General features: G+C 35.6%; 1 protein-coding gene across 1 annotated transcript in view; it reads left to right on the top strand.

Moving 5' to 3' along the window:
* Positions 1-13,969, top strand: part of LOC134846061 (CCR4-NOT transcription complex subunit 2-like) — a 421,605-nt gene that overhangs the window by 253,523 nt on the left and 154,113 nt on the right. The window lies entirely within an intron of this gene.

Here is a 13,969-nt window from a genome sequence, read left to right as displayed (position 1 = left end):
GGAAGTTGCCAAAATTTTTACCTTACGTAGAGCAGGTAATCGATTAAAATATACCAGTTGTCGACCAAATTCTCTCCTTCTCATTTGCGAAAAATTCAATGAGAAAATATTCAAAAACGCTTAGTTTATTTTTTTAACCAAAAATAAAATTTTCTTGTGAAACAATTTGCTTACCAGAACAAAACGTCCAGAAATGATGCGATAGTGAATCTCTTAAAAAATTTACTGGACAAACAGGGAAAAAAATCTGTATGTTGTATTTTTTTAGATTTGTCCAAGGCCATCGATACAATGATCATCATTTCTACTTGCGAAAAGACAAATGTATGGCTTAAAAGGCCCTGTTCACTCACTCCTAAAGTCCTTTTTTAACGATAGAAAACAGCTGTTTGCTATGGATGTGTTCAGTCAAACATAAAACCAGTGGAAATTGTTAGTAATTGACCTGATTCTAATCTTGCTGCATATAAATGATCTTCCTGAAACAGATGAGAACTCTGAAATCAAATGATCGCTGACGATACAAAACTTCATGGAGAATTGAAAAACGTGGAAAAACAATGATCTCGGTTTGACAGAATCATCAAAATTGTTGGCAGCGATAAAAATTGACCCTGAATACAAGGAAAGCTCAAGTTTTTGTTACAAGTATAGAAAAAACTCAATCGAACCATCATTTTCTCAAAAAAAATCCAAAACGTCGAATACATCAGTGTAACCAGTGGCCACTAAGTAATTATTCGGAACAAATTGACCTATTTCAGAACAATTGTAGTAAATTTTTCTCATTTCTACACAATACGAAAAAAACTGATCAAATATTGTTAATACTATTTATTAAGCATTATATTCAACCCATTTGTCAGTACGCTTTTTTATGGCACTGAAAATAAAAAAAAAACTATATTGAACTTTCTACAGCGTCAGCAGAATGTTTTCCTGCGAGCAATTAGATGTAGGAAAAGTCTTGAAAAGTAAGAAATATAAGACGAGACGAATGAGTTTGTTGCTTGTTTGAAATACTTGTATAAATAGTTTTTAAACCTCTCAATAAAATTGTAAGACCTCAAATTGCAATCTTAACTTCATTGAAAAATTTGAAGTAATTGATTCCTTTAGGAGAAGAGACATGGCTCAAAACTGTCAAAATTAAGCAACAGATATTCTAAGAAAATTTATCGACCTGATTGAACCAGATTTAAGAAGATTTCTGCACAAACTTAAGAAACAACTATATAGTTGATACTGGAATTTTCACGGATGTTTTCCGGCAGACATATTTGTTTTGGTTGGTCCCTAAATTTAACTACCGTCTAAATTAGTTTGAATAAGTTATGATTCAACATGCTGCCTGATATCTCTGACTTCTTTCTTCTTCTTTTTTGAAAGAAAAAATTATTTCAACCCTTGCTTTTTTAAATCCCTTTTTTTCTGGCTGCATTGAAAAGATAGACATTCATATAATTTCAAAGTATTAGATGGAAAAATTTTTAACGTATTTTCACAATTCAGTCAAACTGTGGCAAAAATGTGCTTTTCAAGAGTTGGACAGTTTTTCGCGGCAATTTAAAAAGGGCTGGATAGCGGCAATCTAAACAGGCGGAAAAATTTAATATAAAAGACTTGCAGACTCTTAATTGCTTCATACATTTTGTTCCTTAAAGCACCGGCACATCTAGAACTTTCTCGAGGGGTAGGGTGGATTTTAGAAAAATCTTTGAAAGTTTGTCTACTTTTTTTAAACAGACCAAATTGATTTTCTGATCACTCCCGCCAAAAATGTTGCTCTCCAAAAACAGTTTATTTTGGCGGCAAAAGCGCCCTTAGAACCATTTAAGTGTTAGTCGGCCTAACAGTGTTGTTTTGAACTAATACCAAAATGGGCAACGCTTTGAATTTGTCGAATAAGTACTACCCTCTAAATCCGCACCAGTACTTCCCTAAACCCGCCCCTATTTTAAAGAATATACTATCATTTTTTAAAAAGAATTTGACAGATACAGATTTTTGGGATAATAAAAAAAGTTGGAAAAATACTCGCTGTCTTTTAGCTAGGTGAAAAAGTTCTACTCACTACTGATTATTTTAAACTATGTATAGATCATGGTCTGGTGGTCAGCAAGTGTCGTTTGTTTATTCAATACAACAGTACAAAACCCTACCGAGATTTTATTGACTCTGTCAGCTATAATTGCGGACTTGGTAATTCTCATGTCGACAAAACTGTCAACGCACAAACATCAAAACTCAATAGAAACAGTGACTACGGAATCCGTTAATCAATAAATCAAAATTCGAAAATATGGTGTGTTAATTTAATCATATACTTCAAGTTTGATTATTTTTCCAAAATTCACTTATACAACGGTGAATAAGACATTAAGTTGTTTGATAAATGTTCTTGTTGTTTTCCATCATTTTAAATCCTCAGACTGACATTACATCTTTATGCAAGATTTCTGATTCAGCAAATATGTCTCCATTTTTAACAATCACATGTAGCCCGGGTTCATCTGATGTGGTTGTATCTGCTGGTTGATGACATCCAATCTTTCCTGCTCCTCGTCGCTACAATCATCCTCGTCCCCACTTCTATCTTGAATCACCGCCATGTTTATTCCCTCTGCATAGGATTGCTGTTCTAAATTAGTATGAGCAAATAACTCAGTTGCTCCTTTGTTGTTGTCGGCTGCCAGCGGTTGTGGGAACGACTGCGGCTGTCGGAGACAGTTGATGCATGAGTTGGCCCCATTCTCACCAGAATCGAAGCAAAAGTTGCACTTCTGAAAAAAAATTGCAATTTCTAAAAAGTTGGCGAAGGTTTAGCAATTTTGACAAAGTCGATATTTTTTGTTTTAATTCAATTACTTTTCATACACATTAACTGCTACCTTAAATCTCAGTTTTCTCTTAAGGTCCGTAAAATATGAATGTATCAATTGTAAGGTAATGTCAAAATACTACATGGTTGGTTGAACAAACTTGTTTCCTAACCACCCCCCCCCCCCGAGAATCAAAATAGCCCCCCTCCCTCCCAGATAGGCCAAGTTAAGATCCTCCACCCCAGCGTTTAAGTTTGATTAAGTTTGCTTAGCGATCTATTATAAAATGATCTATTCTGATTGGCTGAAAATTCCCAACTTAGAACCAAGTTAACATCCTCCCCCTAAACGGCTTTGGGGAGGAGGGTGTTAACTTGGTCTTATATCTGTTTACCTCGCAGTGAATGTAAGACGAGCTGCGACAGGTGTTGCACGGTGAACAGTGCACTGTGGTGGCGTGATGAACGAGCATATCGAAGCACCACGAGAAGTGATACTGCATTTCTTCATCTCCATTAGTGCACTGGGCACACGTGATCACTGCCGACTGCAGGATGTCCTGGGTTGTGACTGGTGTCTGACAACAGGGGAGTCTGTACGTGGAACCAGTGCTGATCCTCGCTATCTGTACCCTCGGCTGAAGTAAAAGTTATTACTTTATCAAATATGGATTGGCATTTTGAAATCCCATATTTTGAATTAGAGCAAAGAACCAAAAAAAACTTTATAAACGCATTAATCAAATGAGCGAGAAGAAACAAGCGCAACAAGCTCTTTTTTAATTCTCATAATCAATGAGGCATGTGAACATTTTACGTTGCCCAAATTAATCGAACATGAAGTTACCCGAAAAAAAAATAAATGAAGCTCAACGCTGAACGCTGAGTGGCCATTTTTTTTTATTTCTAGCAAAATTTTTTGGTAATAACTCCGTATTTTTGTTTCTCTTACTGTTTTGAGTAATTTACAAAACATTCCGGTTTGTTGCCCTGTTCCATATTACTAACGTTGGCCACTAAATTCTGCAGCAGACATATATCAGCTAGCACTCTCTCAAGAGGCACTTGATGAACCACTCTCAACACATTCAGAGGGTTCTCACAGTCCATACATTTGCACTCTGCAGCACACGTGGAAGCCCTGGCTAGACATGGACATATGGCACTGTCCATACACAGACCATTGGCACATGTGCATGTTGCAGTTGAAGTGGCCGTGTTACTCTCTGGTGGAGATGAGTCATCCACAGCTCCGCTCATCGGATTGTAATACCTGATGATGAGCATATTTAACACTGTGCCAATTTCATGACTACAACAGGAGTACAGGGCCGGAATTAGGGGGGGGGGGAGGGTTAGGGGTGGCCTATTGCATTCTTCAGGGATTCGACCCTCTGCCGACCCAAAGAGTCCCCCCATTGTACTACTTTGCCGAAAAAAATTTCGACGCCAATATAAACTAATTTTGAGAGGGGAGCGTTCGCCAAAAAATGCGATTTTTTCGTCAACGTTTTCCAAAAAGTGCCTAAAATGATGCGAGAAATGATGCGATAGTGAATCTCTTAAAAAATTTACTGGACAAACAGGGAAAAAAATCTGTATGTTGTATTTTTTTAGATTTGTCCAAGGCCATCGATACAATGATCATCATTTCTACTTGCGAAAAGACAAATGTATGGCTTAAAAGGCCCTGTTCACTCACTCCTAAAGTCCTTTTTTAACGATAGAAAACAGCTGTTTGCTATGGATGTGTTCAGTCAAACATAAAACCAGTGGAAATTGTTAGTAATTGACCTGATTCTAATCTTGCTGCATATAAATGATCTTCCTGAAACAGATGAGAACTCTGAAATCAAATGATCGCTGACGATACAAAACTTCATGGAGAATTGAAAAACGTGGAAAAACATTGATCTCGGTTTGACAGAATCATCAAAATTGTTGGCAGCGATAAAAATTGACCCTGAATACAAGGAAAGCTCAAGTTTTTGTTACAAGTATAGAAAAAACTCAATCGAACCATCATTTTCTCAAAAAAAATCCAAAACGTCGAATACATCAGTGTAACCAGTGGCCACTAAGTAATTATTCGGAACAAATTGACCTATTTCAGAACAATTGTAGTAAATTTTTCTCATTTCTACACAATACGAAAAAAACTGATCAAATATTGTTAATACTATTTATTAAGCATTATATTCAACCCATTTGTCAGTACGCTTTTTTATGGCACTGAAAATAAAAAAAAAAACTATATTGAACTTTCTACAGCGTCAGCAGAATGTTTTCCTGCGAGCAATTAGATGTAGGAAAAGTCTTGAAAAGTAAGAAATATAAGACGAGACGAATGAGTTTGTTGCTTGTTTGAAATACTTGTATAAATAGTTTTTAAACCTCTCAATAAAATTGTAAGACCTCAAATTGCAATCTTAACTTCATTGAAAAATTTGAAGTAATTGATTCCTTTAGGAGAAGAGACATGGCTCAAAACTGTCAAAATTAAGCAACAGATATTCTAAGAAAATTTATCGACCTGATTGAACCAGATTTAAGAAGATTTCTGCACAAACTTAAGAAACAACTATATAGTTGATACTGGAATTTTCACGGATGTTTTCCGGCAGACATATTTGTTTTGGTTGGTCCCTAAATTTAACTACCGTCTAAATTAGTTTGAATAAGTTATGATTCAACATGCTGCCTGATATCTCTGACTTCTTTCTTCTTCTTTTTTGAAAGAAAAAATTATTTCAACCCTTGCTTTTTTAAATCCCTTTTTTTCTGGCTGCATTGAAAAGATAGACATTCATATAATTTCAAAGTATTAGATGGAAAAATTTTTAACGTATTTTCACAATTCAGTCAAACTGTGGCAAAAATGTGCTTTTCAAGAGTTGGACAGTTTTTCGCGGCAATTTAAAAAGGGCTGGATAGCGGCAATCTAAACAGGCGGAAAAATTTAATATAAAAGACTTGCAGACTCTTAATTGCTTCATACATTTTGTTCCTTAAAGCACCGGCACATCTAGAACTTTCTCGAGGGGTAGGGTGGATTTTAGAAAAATCTTTGAAAGTTTGTCTACTTTTTTTAAACAGACCAAATTGATTTTCTGATCACTCCCGCCAAAAATGTTGCTCTCCAAAAACAGTTTATTTTGGCGGCAAAAGCGCCCTTAGAACCATTTAAGTGTTAGTCGGCCTAACAGTGTTGTTTTGAACTAATACCAAAATGGGCAACGCTTTGAATTTGTCGAATAAGTACTACCCTCTAAATCCGCACCAGTACTTCCCTAAACCCGCCCCTATTTTAAAGAATATACTATCATTTTTTAAAAAGAATTTGACAGATACAGATTTTTGGGATAATAAAAAAAGTTGGAAAAATACTCGCTGTCTTTTAGCTAGGTGAAAAAGTTCTACTCACTACTGATTATTTTAAACTATGTATAGATCATGGTCTGGTGGTCAGCAAGTGTCGTTTGTTTATTCAATACAACAGTACAAAACCCTACCGAGATTTTATTGACTCTGTCAGCTATAATTGCGGACTTGGTAATTCTCATGTCGACAAAACTGTCAACGCACAAACATCAAAACTCAATAGAAACAGTGACTACGGAATCCGTTAATCAATAAATCAAAATTCGAAAATATGGTGTGCGTCAATAAAAAGCTGCAACCAAGAAGAAAAACTCATAGAAATCCAAGTCATACGACATAATTGATAAAAAAAAATTCCAACTCAAGAGTTTAAGGAAAACAAAATGTCAGGACGGGCCAAAAATAGTTGGACTTGTCACCCAAATTAATGCTAAACAGTGAAGATAAAATTTAAATATGGATTTTTAGAAAAAAATCTACATCCAATAACGAGTAGAACTATTAAAATGAAAATTCACTCAATGTATTCAGCCTTGACAGCAGCAGCTATCAATAAGGTATGAATAATGAATCAAACAGTTTTTTATACGATTGTGCGCAAAAAAAAACAACTGTCGCGGTGGAGAATATTTGCTGATTGATGTGTTCAATTTTTTAAGGCTTGTTTGCTGTACAAAACATAAAATGTTTGACAGCAGAGTGAGTACGTGGTTTCCTCAAAGTGGAATGGACTGAAACAGAAATGGTATGCTTGAATAGTAATTTTTTGTGCTATAAGAAAAACACTGATTTACTGAAATTGACAATGAAAGTTTCCTTAGCTAACAGAAACATTAGTCAACCTCCGGAAAAATGGAAGAACATTTTACTATAAAAAAAATAAGAGGGTACAAATCGTTGTTTTCAACTATTTGACAATCAGATGAAATTTATTACAACAAATTAAAATTAAGTAGTTCTATTGCAAGCGTCCATCTTAAGTGATCAAACTTCTACAAAACCTGTGATTTTTCATGTGATTTTTTTGTATGAAATCCGACTAATGTAAATCATGGGTTTTTTTATATTTTATTAATTTTTCACTGCTAGAAGGTTACTTCAAGTTTTACTCACTGAAATGCTAATTTGTTAAATTTGTGTTAACTCAATTTTGAATTCAACTTTTTGTTAGTAGTTCTTCAAAACTAATTTCTAGACAAAGACAAATCAGTTTTTTCAAAAAGCTTTGAACGTTTTTCTTTCTTCTTAAACATAAACTTAATCTTTTTCCCACTCGACTACAGATTTCGACGTTTGCTTGTAATTTTCAATATAGAAAAAGTTCAACAAAACAGGCTCGGCTTGTAGTTTTTGCATATCTCTTTCAAAGCTTTCTTTCAAAAGAGCAAAAAATTTCATGGTAATAATTCAATTAAGCAAAAGATGAAACAAAAAGAAATTTTTTCTTCCAAACATGAAAAATTACTTTTAATTGATCACAAAAACAACCCTTGCAAGTTCAATTTCCGGATTTATCTTGTAGTTCATCAAGTTTCTCGACTTCTTGACAGTCTGATTAGTAGCCTGACTCGTTTGAAGCTTCGTTAAAAGTTTGAAGCGTGGATGAAACTTTGAAATATTCGGTGAAACTTCGGGTGTCTGTATCCAATACAATCGTCATTATTAGAATTTCGACGACGCATTTCCTCCGTTTTCACTTGAATCATTAACTATTAAACAATGGTTTTTCAGCAGAGCCAAAATGAAAACATAGCCAATCGATAATTGGAAAAGAATAGTCAATGCAAGTAAACATACGGAAAAGACTGACTTTGTTTGAGAAAATCTTAAAATTTTTTTGAATTTTGAAGAAAAATTAGATGCATATTAAGCTCTTTGAATTTCTAGAAGAATTTATGGCTCTTTTTCCCTTTCCATCCCCCCACCTGCAATTTTTTACAAGTAAGTTTGTTGACCACATTGTTCGATTGTTATGAAAATTGACATAAAGACTAATTAGGCCATGACAAACATATTGGGTCTTCATAATCAACCTCGTAAAACTAAGAAATTAAAGCTTGTCTGAGGTGGGGGGAAAAGGAAAAAGAGCTGAATTTATGATTGGCGTTTATTTGGTAACATGAACCCAAATAGAGAAAACTGGATCAATAGATAAGATTTTTGATCGGCTGAAAATCTAAAAGTTAAATTCCATTTTGGAAACTAGAAACCGTTCACATTTTTTTGCGCCATTTTTCGTCTTTGGACAGTGCTATTTATGTGACTTTCAGCAGGTTAGTTTCAATTGAACTCAAAAAGTGCATATATACCTAAGTGCATTCATAAATGCATCAATATGTATGAATGCACATCTGTAGTTATCAGATAATTTTAAGACTTTTCCTGAACTACGTTCATAACTCTCAAAAAATACCTCAGAATATTCCGGAATTTGTATCAGTCAATTGAAATGCTAATAAAAAACTATTTGTAAAGCAAAATGTGTTTTCAAATGTTTTCAAGATTTTGAAAACAGATATGAGAAAAAAATGTTGCATGGCTCAATGTTTCAATCTAAGATGTTGTAGAATTTTCTAAACAAATGAAGACTTTAATCATTTTTCATAATTTTCTTTGATTATTTAATTAATAGGCAAAATTTGAATACAGGGAGGGGGAGAGTGAACAGTGACCAGATAGTTGGTTATGAAAGTTCTGGAACAATCTAGAGCAATTAATGAATGACCCGTTTGAAACATTCTAGAACAATCTAGAACATTTTTTTACTGTTTTTTCCCACGACCTGCTCATCCACACCCCTTCCCTCCCGGATTGTGAAGTGCCTAAACTACTTATACTCAATCGAATAACTTGAAAAAAGAAGTCTTTTTGGAGATCGATAATTTTTGAACATTTTGGGTCTTTCAGTAGTCATTATCTCACAATTCCTCACAAAACCAAAAAAAATTTCAGGAGCAGTCATTTTGATAAATTTTGTTTTCGTTGAAAGATAACTTTTCAAGATTGCATTGAGCAGCTTATTGAAATGACTTTTTTGCGTTATTTCCGAAAATCTCTTCGTTATTAGCTTTTTAATCATATACTTCAAGTTTGATTATTTTTCCAAAATTCACTTATACAACGGTGAATAAGACATTAAGTTGTTTGATAAATGTTCTTGTTGTTTTCCATCATTTTAAATCCTCAGACTGACATTACATCTTTATGCAAGATTTCTGATTCAGCAAATATATCTCCATTTTTAACAATCACATGTAGCCCGGGTTCATCTGATGTGGTTGTATCTGCTGGTTGATGACATCCAATCTTTCCTGCTCCTCGTCGCTACAATCATCCTCGTCCCCACTTCTATCTTGAATCACCGCCATGTTTATTCCCTCTGCATAGGATTGCTGTTCTAAATTAGTATGAGCAAATAACTCAGTTGCTCCATTGTTGTTGTCGGCTGCCAGCGGTTGTGGAACGACTGCGGCTGTCGGAGACAGTTGATGCATGAGTTGGCCCCATTCTCACCAGAATCGAAGCAAAAGTTGCACTTCTGAAAAAAATTGCAATTTCTAAAAAGTTGGCGAAGGTTTAGCAATTTTGACAAAGTCGATATTTTTTGTTTTAATTCAATTACTTTTCATACACATTAACTGCTACCTTAAATCTCAGTTTTCTCTTAAGTTCCGTAAAATATGAATGTATCAATTGTAAGGTAATGTCAAAATACTACATGGTTGGTTGAACAAACTTGTTTCCTAACCACCCCCCCCCCCCCCCCCCCCGAGAATCAAAATAGCCCCCCTCCCTCCCAGATAGGCCAAGTTAAGATCCTCCACCCCAGCGTTTAAGTTTGATTAAGTTTGCTTAGCGATCTATTATAAAATGATCTATTCTGATTGGCTGAAAATTCCCCAACTTAGAACCAAGTTAACATCCTCCCCCTAAACGGCTTTGGGGAGGAGGGTGTTAACTTGGTCTTATATCTGTTTACCTCGCAGTGAATGTAAGACGAGCTGCGACAGGTGTTGCACGGTGAACAGTGCACTGTGGTGGCGTGATGAACGAGCATATCGAAGCACCACGAGAAGTGATACTGCATTTCTTCATCTCCATTAGTGCACTGGGCACACGTGATCACTGCCGACTGCAGGATGTCCTGGGTTGTGACTGGTGTCTGACAACAGGGGAGTCTGTACGTGGAACCAGTGCTGATCCTCGCTATCTGTACCCTCGGCTGAAGTAAAAGTTATTACTTTATCAAATATGGATTGGCATTTTGAAATCCCATATTTTGAATTAGAGCAAAGAACCAAAAAAAACTTTATAAACGCATTAATCAAATGAGCGAGAAGAAACAAGCGCAACAAGCTCTTTTTTAATTCTCATAATCAATGAGGCATGTGAACATTTTACGTTGCCCAAATTAATCGAACATGAAGTTACCCGAAAAAAAAATAAATGAAGCTCAACGCTGAACGCTGAGTGGCCATTTTTTTTTATTTCTAGCAAAATTTTTTGGTAATAACTCCGTATTTTTGTTTCTCTTACTGTTTTGAGTAATTTACAAAACATTCCGGTTTGTTGCCCTGTTCCATATTACTAACGTTGGCCACTAAATTCTGCAGCAGACATATATCAGCTAGCACTCTCTCAAGAGGCACTTGATGAACCACTCTCAACACATTCAGAGGGTTCTCACAGTCCATACATTTGCACTCTGCAGCACACGTGGAAGCCCTGGCTAGACATGGACATATGGCACTGTCCATACACAGACCATTGGCACATGTGCATGTTGCAGTTGAAGTGGCCGTGTTACTCTCTGATGGAGATGAGTCATCCACAGCTCCGCTCATCGGATTGTAATACCTGATGATGAGCATATTTAACACTGTGCCAATTTCATGACTACAACAGGAGTACAGGGCCGGAATTAGGGGGGGGGGGGGGGGGGGGGAGGGTTAGGGGTGGCCTATTGCATTCTTCAGGGATTCGACCCTCTGCCGACCCAAAGAGTCCCCCCATTGTACTACTTTGCCGAAAAAAATTTCGACGCCAATATAAACTAATTTTGAGAGGGGAGCGTTCGCCAAAAAATGCGATTTTTTCGTCAACGTTTTCCAAAAAGTGCCTAAAAACGCCTTTTTTGCTTGTTTTTCAAAATTTTACCTGCCGCGCAGAACATTTTACCAAAACAGGGTCTTTTTAGTGCTTTGGGAAAGCTCAGAAATTCATTTTGCTCGACCTAGAAAAAAGTTTGACAAAATTTTCTATAATTTTTTGGAAATCACCCCTCGAAAAATCCTAGATCCGCTCCTGCCTCATCTAGGCACCACATCAAGTGCAATTTTTTGAGTTTATAAACAAGCTATTAGTACCATGTGATTAAAAATTCAATGGAGAATTCAATTCATAAATTTCCATGGAGAAAAGCCGATACCTTTTTAGCCAAAACCTCGAGTTGTTTCAAGAAGCCTATATTGAAAACTACAAAAATACTGACATACTTAACAAAACTTTTTAATGAAAGGTACCGTGTTAAAAACCAAGTAGAAACAAGGATAATCGGTTACTGTGCAAGTAGCACAGAATGTTCCGACCACAGTCTTACAAAAAATCAAAAATGTTTTCACATATTGGTGTCGTTTTTTTCTGCATGTTGTGATAAAAAGGTCTGAACGAAAAAATAGAACTTAGGCATATTTGAGAGTCATAGTAACCAATTCAATTGCAAAGCATTTTTTAAAGAAAAATAACTAGAAAAATGAAACAAAAAATTGAAGAAAAAAAAGCTTTCAAAATTCCGCTAAAAAACTCCAAAATCTACCTTTACTTGAGGAAAACTAAGTTTTCGCGACTTAAATTAAGCCTAAATAAGCTATTGCAATTACTAACTACCTTACTATTTTGCTCCAAATTAGACCAAAAATCAAAAATTTGAAACCAATTTTTCTCGACAGTTCAAACTTTTTCAAAAATTTTTAGTCATTCGAATTGCGAATGAAAGGGCTTTAATATGATATATTACTCAACCCTGTCCTATGAGTATTTGTGGTAGCTGATTTTGCGTGGAAAACAACAAAACTAAAACACTCGAATCCAAAGTTCCTTTCAAGGGTCGAAACAAAAACACTTTGACGCTATAAGTATATCTAACTGGTTCATGCTAGAGGTTTGATGCGTTTCGGGGTTGTCATCAAGCTGGGACTGTTGCTCTTCGTTGTTGTAATCCACATCATCAGGCAAGTTTACGCCAGCGTCTACTGCAGAAAAAGCAATTTTGCCAAAAAAACAAAAAAAATATTTTCTACTTTTTTGAAAACCATTTTTTAGTCTGCGAACAAGGCCGAAAGTTTAGAATAAAAGTGAATTAACCTGTCTGCGCTTAAATTGAAATCAAATAAAACTTTACAGCTCCTTGATTGGAAAGACCTTGATTAAAACTCTTTGATTGATTTAAACTACCGTGACAAAACGAATGAAAACTGAAAACTAAAACGCATTTTTCTCAAATTGGGTTTAGCTTAGACAAAAACTGATCAAGACAAATTTTGCTTAAATTGTCAGCAGAATTAGTATAGTGCAATTTATTTTGTAAAATTGGGGTCCGAAAATCTGCCCAAAATTAGATCATTTTTGGCTTTTTAGTCAGTCAAAAACTACCCAAAACTAAAGGGTCAGTTGCAGACAAAACTATTCCAAAGGGAGCCTCTTATGTAGCCTCACAAAGCATAGCAGGTGTATAATCTTCAAAGCTTTGCGCAAAATGTTTCAAGAAATGTTTTTCAAAATAAAAAATGGTATTATATATAGTAAAAATTTCTATGGCTATCGAAGAAACTAAACGGATAATTGAAATCAGCACTGTGAAGATCTCACCAAAGAATTCAAGTACCCGATTTCAAGAGATATATCGATAAAAAGCAGAGCATACTTTTAATGTGTTTGTGTGGGTCAAACGAATGCAGTGATACATCTTCGACCTCAATATCAGAGCTGCTGTTTGCGTCCAATCTATGTTGCTGCAGCTGCCAACAGATAGGAAGCAAATGAGGTTAACAGTCAACACATTATAACAATCGGTCAAAATGTCTTTATTAATTATTCCCAGTTTCAGGTGAGAGAGTTAGAACTTTGAACAAATCTCGTGTGCATTTACCCTAAACGTTTAATTTGAAGCTCCCAGTCAATTTTTTTTATTTACGGATCTTTCGTGCATTTTTTACGCATATCGAACTGAATTCAACTAGTACGACTAGCATTTTGCCATTGTTGGGAACTTGGATGAATACCAGCCTTTTTTCGACCTGTAAGGGGCGCAAGTTTCTGAAAAAAAAAACATTCAAAACCCTACTGACGCAAAAAATATTCCGATCTTTGTATTATACCGAACTAGAGCTTCCTTGGCTGTTCTGAAAGTCACGCTCTCGTGCATCGGTCTTTCCGCCTTTTGCCTCTGCTGGTGTAGCGGTGGATCCATCGGCTGGACAAGCAATTGGCTGTTCCAGATACTGACAATTGTACAGATCCGGCGACTGCAGATCTATCATGAAGTCAACTACTCTCGACACGTTGTTCTTGGATACCATTATCTGCAGAAAAATAAACAGATTTGCATCAACTGAAAGAAGTGGGAAATTTATTAAGTGCGTTTGTCGGATCACAAATAATATCACAAATAAGCAACATTTTATTGTTGTTCACCATTTTAAACTGAATCGGGACAAAACCTAAGAAACCTGAAGCAACCTGAGGATAGAATGCATCAAAAATGAGACC

The sequence above is a fragment of the Symsagittifera roscoffensis genome, chromosome 5 (genome assembly GCF_963678635.1).
Source record: "Symsagittifera roscoffensis chromosome 5, txSymRosc1.1, whole genome shotgun sequence".
NCBI classification, from domain to species: domain Eukaryota; kingdom Metazoa; phylum Xenacoelomorpha; order Acoela; family Convolutidae; genus Symsagittifera; species Symsagittifera roscoffensis.
This window is presented reverse-complemented; position numbering and strand designations above follow the sequence as displayed.